The sequence below is a fragment of the Leucoraja erinacea genome, chromosome 1 (assembly GCF_028641065.1).
Source record: "Leucoraja erinacea ecotype New England chromosome 1, Leri_hhj_1, whole genome shotgun sequence".
NCBI lineage: Eukaryota > Metazoa > Chordata > Chondrichthyes > Rajiformes > Rajidae > Leucoraja > Leucoraja erinaceus.
Genome location: NC_073377.1, coordinates 105382597 through 105398882, shown reverse-complemented (window position 1 = coordinate 105398882; position 16286 = coordinate 105382597). Strand labels below are relative to the sequence as shown.

General features: G+C 44.5%; 1 protein-coding gene across 1 annotated transcript in view; it reads left to right on the top strand.

The window, feature by feature from the left end:
* LOC129700315 (bifunctional heparan sulfate N-deacetylase/N-sulfotransferase 4-like) overlaps positions 1 to 16286 on the top strand; it is a 146872-nt gene that overhangs the window by 11884 nt on the left and 118702 nt on the right. The gene's annotated exons all lie outside the window — the stretch shown is intronic.

The following is a 16286-nucleotide window of genomic DNA, read 5'->3' as shown; positions in this document are numbered from 1 at the left end:
TAAAATGCATCACAATATAAAAAAGACCAGTTGCAGATTGAGCTTTTACTCGATAAGCTTATACTCACAGTTAATGACAATTTTGTAAGTTTATCACTGTGTGTGTTTTTACTTTTTGATTAAAGTTAATGGCTGGTGTGAGATTAAATACCAATTTATTATTTTCTGATTTTGCTGCTCTCTTAAATCAATTTCACCCCAGTGTCTTGCCTAAACTGAAATTTGAACACAGTTTGGATTATCCTCTCTAGATTAATGAATCTCTAATTGCATTATATATTTTAGTGGAAGTTATGTAACTCTCCCAAAAGACAAAACTAACAAGCTGTCAACCTGTTAGATACATAATTAAATAATACACAGAAGCCAACAAAATACTAAATCAGTGTGATACTTTGAATGGAAGGGCACTGAAATTCAGTGGAGTTTATTCTGATCCCCTGACGTAACTCCTGAAACATTGCTTAATCTCTGAGTGTTCTATTGACTACCTGCAAATACTGTGATGCTGGAAATGCAAGCACGCACTTTGTCCGTCACCATCACTCCCCTCTCCCACCCACTCTTCCCAAGCTTCACCAGGGAATTTCAAACTGAATTACTTTTGAATCTATGCAAAATAAATAAAAAATACTGCTCATTGTACATATTGTTAGGATTTGATAAGCAACAGACATGTTAATGTCACATTGGTTCTTCTGACCTACTTGTTGCTTAAGGACAAGCCAAATGTCAGTTTACCCATGACTTGATTTTAACTCCAGGCAAAGACTGAATGGACAGAAGATGGTTTAATTGCATCATCTATCTGATAGCCTCAGACAAGACATTTTCGAGCTAATGGTGGGTTTGGTTGGCAAACTGTGCCCTCTATCAGAGCATATCAGTAGCTTGGGTGGAATATCTATTGATCCTCTGTGGACTGATGATGTCTTACTCCACTCTATCAGTATCTCCTGTTCTTACGATCATCCTACTTATTGGCTGTGTGTTTTGCTGCCACTGTTCTCCTCTGCACTTCATGCCCTTCACTCGTATTGTTCACCGTGATGAATAGACTTTGGACATTAATGGAATAATATGACATGCAGTTAGAGCATGAGAGTGGCACAGGTAAAAGATCAGTTGTGATTTAATTGAATATTGCTGTTGATAAATGCTGTTGATAAACACAAGAGTTTATTAAACACAAGTAGCCTGCACAGTAATGAGGATAATGTACTGAGATGAATTGCGGGTTGGTTAACAGATATTACTGGGTTGGACATGTGACTAGTGGAATGCTGCTGGAGCTCCAGGTTCACAAAACCACATCAATGATTTAAATCAGGGGTTCAAGTGTAATATATCCAAGCCTGTGAACAATGCAAATCTAGACTGCTAGGAGGATGAAAGATGTCAGGATGATATATAAACAGGTTAAGGGAATAAATAAAACGTGGCAAATAGAATAAAATGCAGAAAGGCAGATTATTTTTTAAATGGTGAGAGCTTGAACGGTTGTTGTTCAGAGGAATCTGTATGCCATATATGTCGATATTTATATATATATGGCCGCGAGTCGATGAAGCCCGCGGCCATATATATATCCATATATGAATCACTAAAAATTAATGTGCAAGCAATTAGGGAATAAATAGTGTAGGAAAAAAGATCTACTGCCATAATTAGGATGACCTGTTGTTACAGGTCCCATCTTCTTAACCAAGGAAGGATATATTCTTGTGAGAGCAGGAATGTAGTAAAGGTTTGCCAGATTTATTCCTCAGGTGGTTGTGGACCTTGTCTATATGAACCAGAGCAAGGCCTTTGACAAAGTAACCTATAATAGGCTTGTCTGGAAGGTAAGATCATCATGGAATCCAAGGTGAGCAAGCCAATATAGACTATAGACCTGTTACTCTCACTTCAACGGTGATGAAGTGTTTTGAATGGCTGGTCCTGGCCCACATTAAGTCCTCACTCCCATCCACCCTGGATCAGCATCAGTTTGCATATAGAACTAATAGGTCAACGGAGGATGCCATCAACACAGCTCTACATTCTGCACTGGCACAACTGGAGCGTCCTGGCTCATATGTGAGGATGTTATTTGTAGATTTTAGTTCTGCATTTAATACCATCATCCCCAACAGAATGGTGGACAAACTGTCTGATCTGGGTGTTAATGCAAACACATGCGGATGGATTAAGGACTTTTTAACAGACCGCCCACAGACTGTCAGGATGGGGTCCAATTACTCCCCAGTCCTGACGCTCAGCACAGGTGCGCCACAAGATTGTGTGCTGAGTCCCATCTTGTATATAATATACACTTATGACTGTATACCAACACACAGTACAAACAGGATCATCAAGTTTGCGGACGACACACTGTGGTGGGACTGATAAACAACAACGACGAGTCTGCCTACAGGGATGAAGTCCAAAAATTGACCGTCTGGTGTACGGTGACCCATTCTTCAGGCTGCCTTATGTCTATCTCCCCCCCTCCCCCCCCCTCACCCCAACTCCCACCCACACACACGAATGCTGGAGAAACTCAGCGGGTGCAGCGGGGCCGAAACGTTGTCTATTTCCTTCGTTCCATAGATGCTGCTGCACCCGCGGAGTTTCTCCAGCATTCGCGTGTGTGGGTGGGAGTTGGGGGGGGGGGAGAGAGACATAAGGCAGCCTGAAGAATGGGTCGCCTGTCCATTTCCCTCCGTAAATGCTGCCTGGCCCGCGGAGTTCCTCCATTCATGCCTGTGTGAGAGGGAGGGAGGGAGGGAGAGAGAGAGAGAGAGAGAGGCACACACAAGGTGGACGCGAAATCTACCTGCCTGTTTCAGTGACAGACACCCACCGCCAGTAAATGAAGACACCCCCATCTGTCTCCCCCTCCTCTCCCTCGACTCCCCCACCTTTCCCTCCCAACTCCAGTCCCGTCCCGACCCCCTGGGAAACTGAAGGTTTCCCGCTGTAATTAAAGAGTTCCCACGGTAGACTGTCAAACTGGGACCCTGGTTCTGGACTCCCCCAAAATCGGGAACATTCTTCCTCCATCTAGCCTGTTCAATCCCGTAGATACGATTAGACAGGTATCTAGTTATTTAATTCAATTAATGATTTCTATCGCCCAACCTCTCATCTTTCAATCGGGTTCGGCCAGGAAGGAACTGCAGATGCTGGATTAAAACGAAGATAGACACAACATGTAGCTCAGCGGGACAAGCAGCATATCAGAAGGGTCTCGACCCGAAATGTCACCCATTCCTTCTCCCCAAAGATGCTGCCTGCTGTCGAGTTACTCATTCTCTTTAAACCGGCATCTGCTGTTCCTTCCGACACATACACAAGAAATAAGCAACTTTTCGGCCGGAACGTTGCCTATTTCCTTTGTTCCATAGATGCTGCTGCACCCGCTGAGTTTCTCCAGCATTTGTGTGTGTGGGTGGGAGTTGGGGGGGGGGGGGTAGAGAGATAAGGCAGCCTGAGGAAAGGCTCGCCTGTCAATTTCCCTCCGTAGATGCTGCCTGACCCGCGGAGTTCCTCCAGTTAGAAACTGCTTTCAGACAAAAAGAGACACACTGACATTAATGAAATGCTTGTTAGCTAGTTTTATTAGATTTGTATGTAAATAGCAAACTGGCTGGATTCACTCTATCCAACTTCCGGGTTCACCGTTCGCAGGAGTTCCCACGGTGACCGCAAGAGTTACTACGGATATCGCACTGGCCACTACGTTCATAAAATGTTGCAATGCTCAACCACAAGTGTACAAGTCACTCTTGGACAAATTCAAACATGTTTGAATTTTCTCCCGAGTACCCAAGTTACACGATTACCTGCCGTTAGCGCCACGGTGGTCCACGAATGCCGTACTGTTACCGCACGAGGTTCCCACGATGTTAAACTCTGGTTACCTCTTGCGTCAAGTCGCCCCGTGAAAAGGGGGTTTAATTCCAACAGAGAACACTGGGGAAGCAAAATGTAATTCCAAGAAATGCCGCCAAATTCTTTTTAATTCTTTTTAAATACTTATTTATTATTTTACTAATAAGTGTACATATGTATCAATGGTTGTCGTGTTTGTATTTTTTAACCAGAGGGGATGTAATGGAATTTTGTTGCACAGTATTGTGCAATGACAATAAACGTATTCAATCATTCATTCATTCAATATGGATCAAAATGGGTTTGGAGAAAGGAATCAAGCAAAGAGCATGGGAAGAGCAAAGAGCCGAGGGCCCACAATGTCCATGATGAACAAATTGGCATATTGGTCTCGTCACATTTGCCTGCACTTGACTCATTTCCCTGTAAACCTTACCTATCCATTTATCTGTCAAAATGTCTTTTAAAAATCATAATTGGATTTTCTGGCAGCTCATTCCAGATATGGACTAAGTTCAAATTCAATTTCAAATTTCAAATTTATTTTGTCACATACACCTAGGTGTAGTGAAATTCTTTTTGCCATGTAGCACATTAAAAAAGAATACAACATGACAGTAATAGATAGTTTCAACATCAAAACATCCCCCCACAATGGTTCCCATTGTGGGGAAAGGCACAAAGTCCAGTCCCATCCCCATGTCCACCCATAGTCGGGCCTCCTTACTCGAGACCGTGGCTACCAGAGCCGACAGGGCCACGCCGAATGGAGCTCAACTGGCGATCTCATCAGGAGCTCCCAATGGAAAGTTCAGCGCCGCCGCCCGCAGCCGCTCCACAGACCCGCTGCTCCACAACGGACCCAGCTCCAGTTATCGGAGTTTCAGCGAAGTCACCGCCAGCCCCGCAATGGCGCTCCAGCGCTGCACTGCCGTCCTCCGACCCGCAGCTCCGCCGCCACCAATGCCGAGCCGGTACCGCTGCTGCCGGTGCCGCCGCCGCTGCTAAGCTGACTATGCTCCAAGTGAAAATGTTTCCCCTGCTATCCTGAAACCTCTCCCCTGTCCCATCAAGGCTGTGCTCTCTAGTTTTTGAATCCTCCATCCTGGGGACAAAACTGTAATCCTTCGCCTTAAGATCACAGGAGTGGAGGCTCAGTAACGGAGTATATTCATAGCCAAAAAGTAACATTGAGGTAAAATATCAGCCACAAGCTTATTGAAAGGCAGAGAAGACACAAGGGGCAGAGTGAACTTCATCTTATCTTCCCGCAGAGACCGCTCACTCTGTAACTCCCTGGTCAATTTGTCCCTTCCCACCCAAACCACCCCATCTCCTGGCACTTTCTCTTGCAAACGCAGGAAATGCTACACTTGTCGCTTTACCACCCCCCTTGACTCCATCCAAGGACCCAAGCAGTCTTTCCAGGTGCGGAGAGGTTCACCTGCACCTCCTCCAACCTCATCTATTGCATCCACTGCTCTAGTTGTCGGCTGATCTACATCGGTGAGACCAAGCAGAGGCTTGACGATCGCTTCGCCCAACACCTCCGCTCAGTTCGCAATAACCAACCTGATCTCCCGGTGGCTCAGCACTTCAACTCCCCCTCCCATTCTGAATCTGACCTTTCTGTCTTGGGCCTCCTCCATGCCCAGAGTGAGGCCCACCGTAAATTGGAGGAGCAGCACCTCATATTTCACTTGGGCAGTTTACACCCCAGCGGTATGAAAATTGACCTCCAATTTTAGGTAGGCCCTGCTTTCTCCTTCTTTCCCCTCCGCTTCCCAACTCTCCCACAGCCCACTGTCTCCGCCTCTTCCTTTATTCCTCCCGCCCTCTCCCCCTCCCCCCCCCATCAGTCTGAAGAAGGGTCTCAACCCGAAACATCGCCTATTTCCTTTGCTCCATAGATGCTACCTCACCCGCTGAGTTTCTCCAGAAATGTTGTCTACCTTCTTATATTTCTTGTGTTTTTTATTCGCTCCTTCCCCATCTCTATGTTTGTCTCTCACATTCTCAGTGCTTTTAGACCTTGGAGCTGAGGAGGTTGATCTGACTGCAACATATAACATGCACAGGGGGCTGACAGGGTAGATGTTTCACCGGTGAGAGGAACTTTGAATGAGGAGTCATTCATTGGCACAGGAGAGGAGATGGGGCTGTGCTGATCATCCATGATCACAGTGATTAGCAGGCAGGCTTGGGACGCTGCAGCCTTCTCTCGTTCCTCTTTTCTTGTATCTTATGCTTTACTCACTGTTTTCCTCCACATTCAGCGCCTGTCTCCATCACTGCACAATGCTATCTGTGCCTCACACTTCCTGTGTTCCTATACCTTTTCCGTTTATACTCTTGATGCCTATCTTTCTCATTCACTGTTCTCCATATTGTATTTGTATCTTTATCTCTCTGACTGTTCTCTATATTATCTGAACCTCGCTCTTTTTATCAGTTCTGTTCGACACTGTCATTATATCTCACTTCTCTCTCAGTGCCTGTTTGTTTTCTAACTCACTTCCCTCCATAATATCTTTCTCTTCCTTACTCTTCTCACCACGTGTTCAATGCCTCTTTCCTTCTTTCCCTCTCCCCCTCTCCCCCTACCTCTCATTCCCCTACCCCTCCACCCCCTCCCCTCCACCTAACCTCCCTCTCCCCTTCCCTCTCTCCACTCTCAGTGCTGCTTTCTTTCATTATCCTTTTCTGTACTTTCAATGTCTCTCTGTGTTTTCCTCAATACTCAGTGCCTTTCTCTCTGTGTGTTCTTCACCCACTATGCTCCTCTCTGTCCCTTTTCTGTTCTACACCTCATGTGTCATTGTCTCCTTTACCCTCCACATTCTCTATATCTTTCTGTCCTGCTCACCCTTCTCAGCATAATACCTCTTTCTCCCTTTCACTGTTCTCCATGCTATCCGAGCTTCTAGCATTCACTCTTGTCTAGGGCCTTAACCTAGGTCTAAGCGTAACACAGTACAAGTCCAATAAACATGTTATAAAGCAGTGCTTATGATGCAAATCCATACAGCTATTTGTTTCTACACTTCAATATTGAGCTACGATGTGCTGTGTTGCTGTAGTTTATTAATTGCAAAGTACTCACTCATTTTACAGTAGATGCACATAAAGTATTGAATACACCTTACTACAACAGGTGATGCAAGAAACTGCAAATGCAGGAAACTGGAGCAAAACACAAAGTGCTGGAGCAACTCAGTATATCAGGCAGAATCCGGGGAGGGTGATGGATAGGCATTTCAGGTCAGGACCATCCTACCATCTGAGTTTGAGCAATTTGTGTTATAGTACAGCAGGTGATGAGGGTGGTTAGAAAAATAGACATGTATTGCAGCCCAAAAAAGTGACAGTATTTTTCGATACGCTTTGGGAGAATGATTACTGCCATGGAGTATAGAAGCTAAATCATCTGGAGTTGAGGAACAGGAACCAGCTGAGGCATAGAATGCCACGTACTGCAACAATACTTGGTACAGCAGAACTATAGATATAAATAGTCATAGTCGTACAGTATAGAAACAGGCCTATTGTCCCAAATTAGGAATGCCGACCAAGATGCCGCCTAGCTTAGAGTCCCATTTGCCCTCGTTTGGCCCATATCCCTCTAAATTGTTCTTATCCATGTACTTTTCCAAGTGTCATTTAAATGCTGTTATAGTATCTGCCTTAACTACTTCCTGTAGCAGCTCGATTCATATACCCACAATCATCTGAGTGAAAAAATTGCCCCTCGTGTTTGTATTAAATCCTGTCCCTCTCACCTTAAACATGTTTCCTCGTGTTTTTGTTTCACCTACCCTGGGTAAAAGGTTGTGTGTTCACCCTATCTATTCTCCTCATTATGTTGTACACCTCTATAGGATAACCCCTCAGCCTCCTGCACTCCAAAGAATGAAGTCCTATCAGACTAGCCACTTCCTATATAAAGCCTCAAGCCTTGGAAACATCCTTGTAAGTTATCTCTGCACTCTTTCCAGCTTAACGACTTCCTTCCTAGAGAAGGATGACCAAAACCAAACACAGTACTCAAAGTGTGTACATATCAATATTATGTACACCCTGACTGATGAAGGCCAATGTGATAATGGCCTTCTTGACCACCCTATCTACCTGTGATGCCACTTTCAGGGCAGTATGTGCCTGTGCTCGTAGATCACCCTGCTCTACAGCAGTCCCCAAGGCTCTACCATTCATTGTGAATGTCCTGCCCTTGTTTGATTTCACAAAATGTAACACAATAGACTTTGAAGATGCTTGAGTTTACTGCAAGCAGCTTAGAGGAGAGAAAGGGACAGCAATGAAAACCAAAACCAACTAACAAGAACAATATGTAGATGTGTGATATTGGTGAAATTGTGAAAGTTTGCAATACTGCCTGTGTCTTGCTCAAGTTGGAGGAAAGGTCAGATATCGCCATGAACATATTGGATACATAGAGTATGGAGGAACTACTGACGAGGAGATACAAGTCAATGGTGAGTTGAGTTTGGTTGTTGCAATTACTTCAGATCAAAAAATAGCGACAATGCCAGAGGGTTAAGCACACTTAACAAGGTCCAAGCATCTGAGCAATCCAACCAAATTGATCCACAATTGCTATACATATGTGGAAAATTGTTTTAAAGAGGGAAACCAATATGATGTATAAACCCTTGAGCCCATCGAGCTTGTGCCGACCATCAACCAATCACTCTCATTCCCCTCATTCTCATCAACTCCTCTTATTCACTTATGCACTGAGGACAATATGTCTGACATAGTGAAACAAGCTTGTGTGATGTAAATACATTTTATATTTAGTTGTTAAACTTCAGTAAAGAATTCATACAAGCTGTGAAACTACCGATGTCTCCTGTGGTCAATCTAGTGCAGCATTGACCAGCTCTGCAGTGTACATGAAGCACGTCCTATGACAATGCACTTTCTGTTCTCTGCTCTCTCTCGATTCCCCTCCACACCTGCAGTGTCCCCTCTCACACCATTACCCTACCCAATCTCTTTTTATCACTTTTCCTCAACAGATTTTCACATATTTAAGAGGCTTTTAAATGGGCACATGAATGTACTGCGAATGGAAGGATATGGATTATGTGAAGGCAGATAAGATATGAACTTGGCATCATGTACGGCATGAACATTGTGAGCCAAAGGGCACGTTCCTATGCTGTATTGTTCTATGTTCTGTTTATTACCCTCCACATCCTCAGTCTTCCTCATTCTTGTGTTTTTCCTCCTCAAATTCAGCACCCCTCTTTCTCCTCCAGATTTTTTGTAAATTCTCTGTGTGTTTTCTTCCACACTCTGTTTCTCTCCCACTTTCTTTACCTCTCTACGCTCTCAAACTCCATGATTGCTCTTTGGAGAGCTGTGCCTATAAACCTGCTGAAGCATTTAAAACTTGTGCTATCAAAATGCAACTAAATGGACTAAGAATGGAACATCAATGATCAATTCTCAGAAGTTATTCAAATTTCAATGTAATATTGATTGAACTTGTCTGTTCTTTGATCTGTCACAGTACGCTGTTTAGTCACAGGCAATAAAAGTAATCAAATTAGTTTTATGATGATTTGGAATAGATTTTAAAAGTTTGAGAGATATGAGTAAGTTTCATTTTAGTTTAGTTTAGAAATACAAAATGGAAACAGACCCTTCAGCCCACCGAATCTACGCCAACCATCGATCACCCATTTACCTAGTTATGCCACTATCTCATCCACTCCCTACAAACTAGGGGCAATTTACACAGACCAATTAACAATTGACAATAGATAATTGGTGCAGGAGTAGGCCATTCAGCCCTTCGAGCCAGCACCGCCATGGCTAATCATCCACAATCAGTACTGCAATTAACCTGCAAACCCTCATGTTTTTGGCATGTGGTGGAAACTGAAGCATCTGGAGGAACCCCACATGGTCACAGGGAGAATGTGCAAGCTCCACTGGACTCGAGGTCAGGATAGAACCCGGGGACGGCTCCACCCGTAACATTTCTAAATTTTTTATTGTATGAATTCTTCAGTTAGTGTGTTTCCCTAATTTGGTTTGTAGTAATTTTCTTTGTGAATTGGAAAATAGAAGCACAGATATGCATAGAAAGAGAGCAACCAAGAACCAAGAACCAAGAACCAAGAACCACCTTATCCCTTGGACAACAATCTCCTTTTGCTTTCAATCAATATAATTAAATTCATAAATTTATAATAAGCTTCTGTTTGTGGTGGAAACATGCCTCCTCCAAACATACTAGGTTATACTGGCTTGCAGAGCAAACCTTAAATTCCATCCCCTCACTTATTCCCAGATAACATCTGCTGTCTCAGATGCCCATCCACTCCACACTGATTTTCCCACCATCCATCTACATTGAGGGGTAATTTACAGTCACCAATTAACCTCCCAACCAGCGAGTCCTTGGCACATGAGAGGAAACCAGAACTGCAGAGGAAAGTCACAAGTGGAATGTGCAAACTCTATATAGAGAGCAGTGGAGATGAGGATTGAATCCTTGTTGCTGGAACTGTGTAGCAACAGCACTGGTCGCAGTTTCACCATCAATTTGGAAAGAAAAACTAAGCAGTTTACAAGAGGCTTTTTTTTAATAGGATTTCTTAATTTCAAATCTCTGGGCAGTCCAACTAAACAATTGGACAACTCATAAGTACGGAAAGACTTTTTGATAATGTGAAAAAAAATTCCCAAGAGAAGTCCCGTTTGTATTTAAACAGTAATATTACCCACACTTGAGAAAAATGGCCTTAAAATTCCAAGAGAACTCTGGAGTAACTTCAGTTAGAAAACCCTGGGCTCCTGCCCTTGTCCATCATAATGCATGAGTGCAGATCATGATGGGAGAATCCCTGTGGATTTCACAAAATTTTATTGCTGCTGGTAGCATGAATGCATCACTGCGGGTAACTAAGTAAATGTCTGTTCAATAAATTCCATGTTTTTCTAATGTGCTTTCTCATTATAACTGGAATTATCTCAGTGTGAAAATTGTGCAATGTGATTCAATAAGGATTGTACAGTTATTATCTCAGCAGATTTGAAAAACTTCCTAAATAAAAATATTTAACTCACATTGTAAATGAGCAAAATGGTTCAGAGTTTGGAAAAAGAATCTAATGTGACTCTGATACAGATAATCCATCTCTGCTTGTCCTTTCTGACCTGCCGGAAGCTTTAAAAAAAATTGAATATCTCCTTCTCCTTCTCCACCTTCATTTAAATGGGTAGGGCCACTCTTGCCTAGTTCCCTCAACATTTCTGCTATTATAGCCATATAATCATCAGCAGCTTTTCTTTCTGAGTCCACACCATTATCTGTGGTTATGCTCTCCGATTACCCACATGCAACCCATCCACAGCATCTTCCAAAACACGGCTCTAACTTACTGCCACTTCTTGACGTCTTCCCTCTCATTGTGCTGTTTTTATTGCAAATAAAGGCTGCAATATTTATTGCGAAATAGGCTGCAATATTCGCTAATTGTCTTTATGCACTCTGAAGTCAGCTGGCTCCCTTGAGCGTCACTGAATCGTGACATCATTGTATAATATTAATTGTTATTAAAAATATGTAGGGCACAATTAGTCTTCATCAGGAGGCATTTTATCATCAACATAGAATATAGAGCTGTACAGGACAGGAGTAGGCCCTTTGGCCCAATGGTTGTGCTGAACATGATGTCAAGTTCAACTGATCTCATCTGCATGCAAATGATCCATACCTTTCCATTCCCTACATATTCAAAAAGCATCTTGATGACGATACAATGTTTTCAACATTCAGTTGATACCCCAAATCTTTAGGATTATCAGCAGTTTAATGGAAAACTAGGCTCTACGCTCATCTTGGTGACAAGATTAACAAAACATTGTTCAACAGTGGTCTGCTAAACAACATCCTTCCTTGTCCTTCACCAAATCCGAATGTTTTTAAATGCCAATGCTGTAGTTCTACTGATGTGGATTTCAGTGTGGAAGGCAGCAAATGGTAAGTTGATAGGATGTTTCAGAAGGAACTGCAGATGCTGGAAAATCGAAGGTAGACAAAAGTGCTGGAGAAACTCAGCTGGTGCAGCAACATCTATAGAGCGAAGGAAATAGGCAACGTTTCGGGTTGAAAACTTTCTTCAGACTGATGTAGGGTGTGGGGGTAGGGGGGGGGGGGAAGAAAGGAGAAAGGAAGAGGAGGAGCCAGAGGGCTAAGGGAGAGCTGAGAAGGGGAGGAGACAGCAAGGGCTACCGGAAAATGAAGAAGTCAATGTTTATGCCGCTAGGGTGCAAACTGCCCAAGTGGAATATGAGGTGCTGCTCCTCCAATTTCCGGTGGTGCTCACTCTGGACATGGAGGAGGCCCAGGACAGAAAGGTCGGATTCGGAATGGGAGGGGAAGTTGAAGTACTGAGCCACAGGGAGATCAGGTTGGTTAATGCGGACCGAGCGGTGGTGTTCGGCGAAACAACGCCAAGCCTCGCTTGGTCTCACCGATGTAGATCAGCTGACATCTAGAGCAGCGGGTGCAATAGATGAGGTTGGAGGAGATGCAGGTGAACCTCTGTCGCACCTGGAACGACTGCTTGGGTCCTTGAATGGAGTCGAGGGGGGAGGTAAAGCGACAAGTGTAGCATCTCATGCGGTTGCAAGGGAAAGTGCCCGGGGAGGGGATGGTGCTGGAGGGAAGGGAAGAATTGTCCAGGGAGTTACGGAGGGAGCGGTCTTTGCGGAAAGCAGACAGGGGGGGAGATGGGAAGATGTGGCGAGTGGTGGGATCACGTTGGAGGTGGCGAAAATGATGGAGGACTATTTGTTGTATGTGACGGCTGGTGGGGTGAAAGGTGAGGACTAGGGGGACTCTGCCCTTGTTACGAGTGGGGGGATGGGGAGTGAGAGCAGTGTTACGTGGTATTGAAGAGACCCTGATGAGAGCCTCATCGATAGTAGGGGAGGGGAACCTCCATTCCCTGAAGAATGAGGACATCTCTGATGCCCTGGTGTGGACCACCTCATCCTGGGAGCAGATGTGGCGTAGACGGAGGAATTGGGAGTAGGGGATGAAGTCCTTACAGGAAGCAGGGTGGGAAGAAGTGGAGTCTAGATAGCCATGGGAGTCAGTGGATTTATAGTGGATGTCGGTCAGAAGTCTCTCACCTGCGATGGAGATAGTGAGGTCAAGAAATGGTAGGGAAATGTCGGAAATGGTCCAGGTGTATTTGAGTGCCGGATGGAAGTTAGTGGTGAAGCGGATGAAGTCAGTCAGTTGTGTGTGGGTGCAGGGGGTAGTAAATAGGAGATGTGAAGGTACTGGATTGCTTTTTCCAGCGGACACAAGATAGTTCCCTTGTTATGTCTCCTGCACAACAATTCTGCTGGAAAAGAACACAAGCTTTTGTTCTGTGGAAGACAACTTATACTGTATATAATTCATTTCAAAACAACCTGATCATCACCAAACACAAGACCTATCCACACCAATTCAAAAGCAGCAGCCAAAACTCGCAGCTGCTTAAGCTAGGTCATGGGTAAGACAGCCGTCATAGGTTGTACAACAACTGTGGCTCTGATCTACTGTGGTGCAGAATACTGTTTATTTGGGATGGAAAATCCATGAGGAACATTGATCTTCCCATTCACAATGACTTGGAAAAAAAATAAATAACATTAAAAAAATCTTGTAACTAGTTGGATGAAAATATATTCATATGTATGGGTGCAGCACATCTGACAGGTACCTGGACAGGCACATGGATATAAAAAGATTCAGAGGGACATGGGCCAAACGTAGGCAAATGGAACTAGCTTGGGTAGGCACATAGACGAACGTGGTGAGTGGGATCGCAGATCCAGTTTCCGTGATGTACAACTTTGTGCCGCTATGACACAATCCACATTTGCAAGATTATGGGGCACAGAAATCAAAACCTTTTCACTATCTTAGCAGCAGGGAAGCCCAGCTTTGCCCTTCTTGATAGATAGTGATCAGTGTTTATTCTAAATGGCACAGAACATGACCATAATGGTCATTACCTTCACAAGCTGTAAATGTTTGACAATTTAAAGAGGTACAAAGGTTATGCATTTGGCATCACATATGCATAGAGGAACCTGTGGACTGGTCAGCTAAAATAGATGTCCCTTGATAAGCATGTTATTTGGCATTTGAAAGTTGTACAGGAGGTTGTGTTACAACAAATGTTTCCATAAAATGAACTGATATAATATGTGAAAAATTGGGGATAAGGATATGCGTTATGCAGGCTGAGTTGGTTATAGCACAATTTCAGTCTAGACTAAGAGAACAACTTAATTCAAGAGAGTCAAGAGTCAAGAGTCAATTTAATTGTCATTTGGACCCCTTGAGGTACAAACGAAATGCCGTTTCTGCAGCCATACATTACAAACAAATAGACCCCAGACACAACATAATTTACATTTTACATAAAAATCCATCACATTGCTGTGATGGAAGGCCAAAAAAAAACTTATCTCTCCACTGCACTCTCCCCCACCCCCCCGATGTCAGAGTCAAAGTCAAAGCCCCTGGCTGGCGATGGTGATTGTCCCGCGGCCATTAAAGCCACGCCGGGTGATGCAAGGTCGCACACCGGGTCTTGGTGTTAGAGCCCTCGGCGTGTGCTCGCAGAGTCCCGCGGCCATTCCAAGCCGCGCGGGGCGGTGATGTTAGGCCCCGCTCCAGGAGCTCTTCGACCCCGCAACTCGGGCGGGAGAAGTCGCCGTTGCAGGAGCCCTGAAAAGCGGTCTCCCTCCAGGGACCCGCGGGCTCCCGGTGCCGCCGTCCGCCAGACCCACAGTTGCAGCCTCCGAATCAGCAGCAGCAGCAGCAGCGTTCCACCACCACTTCACCCGCTCTGGACTAGGCCAGCTCCGCGACAGTGAGGTGAGTCGGCACCAGAGTCACCGGTCTTCTTCTGTTGGAGGCCGCTCCTCATTGCAGCCCCAACGACAACGGAGACCCGACAAGGAAAGGTCGGGTCTCCCGTGCAGGGAGAGATTTTTTATTTGTTGCCCCCTCCCCTCCCCCACCCCACCCCCCACCCCCCACACACACACACCCCAAAAAAAAATAACAAAAACTACTTATAAACATAGACAAAAAATAATAAAAACGCGGACGGGCTGCAGAGGCCGCTGCTGACGAGAGTCGCTCTGCCTACCGTTCCAATTGTTTATTTGGAAATTGGCAAGCAGAAAAAACATTGCCTTGGAAAAAAAACTGTTGTGCGCAGAAAACCTGTTTCCGTGTTTCCATTTCCCACAGGCATCAGACACCAATGCCTCTGAAGAACATAGGCTGCTAGTTTCACTGGGGGTGAACTTTGAAATTGACAAGAAATTGTTTCTATCGCCACTTGTGCAATAATCCTCAATTAAACAATGTAACATCTAGCCTTTTAGAGAAAATGCCCATTTTGGGGATAGGGATGTAACAATGAGGCTTTACAAGGCACTGGTCTGACCGCATTTGGAGCAATGTGAGCATTATTGGGCCACATATCTGAGGAAAGATGTGTTGGCATTGGAGAGGGTCCAGAGAAGGTTTACGAGAATGATCTCAGGGACGATTGGAGATAGACTGGAAAAAAAAGGGTTTTGCAATAAAATGGCATTGTCAATACTGAAATGTTTGGGAAGGCACAATGGTAGCTAAATAGTTTTACAACTTCTCTGACGGGCTGAAGAAGGGTCCCCACCCCCAACGTCACCTATCTATGTTAATAAATTCACGTCATAGGAGCAGAATTAGGCAATTCGGCCCATCAAGTCTACTCTGCCATTCAATCATGGTTGATCTATCTTTCCCTCTCAACCCCATTCTCCTGCCTTCTCCCAACAACCCTTGACACCCGTATTAATCAAGAATCTTTCAATCTTTGCTTTAAAAATACCCAGCGACTTGCCTCCACAGCAGTCTGTGGCAGTGCATTCCACAGATTCACCACCCTTTGACTAAATAAATTCCTACTCATCCCCTTTCTAAAGGTACGTCCTTTTATTCTGAGGTTGTGCCCTCTGGTCCTAGACTCTCCCACTGGTGGAAATATGCTCTCCACATCCACTCACTCCCCAACTGAAATTCTTTGCACCAGAAAGGTGGAGAGTAACCTGATGAGATTGTGTTTCATTTAATTTTGAATTGTTGGAAGTGGGTGAGTCCATTCACCTCCGCAGTGGAACACATTTGGAGGAATTTCTGCGGACCATCCCCACAAGAATTAAATGGTGTTCTCACCTGATAGGCTGTGTAGAGGTGTGTTTCTCAGCCACTGTGTCCATTAACAAAGTCCTTTTAGCAGCTAAACACAGAGCCTTTGTCGATTGGACATTCATCGCTCAGTATTGTTCAGACATCGCTGCCATCTTCATTG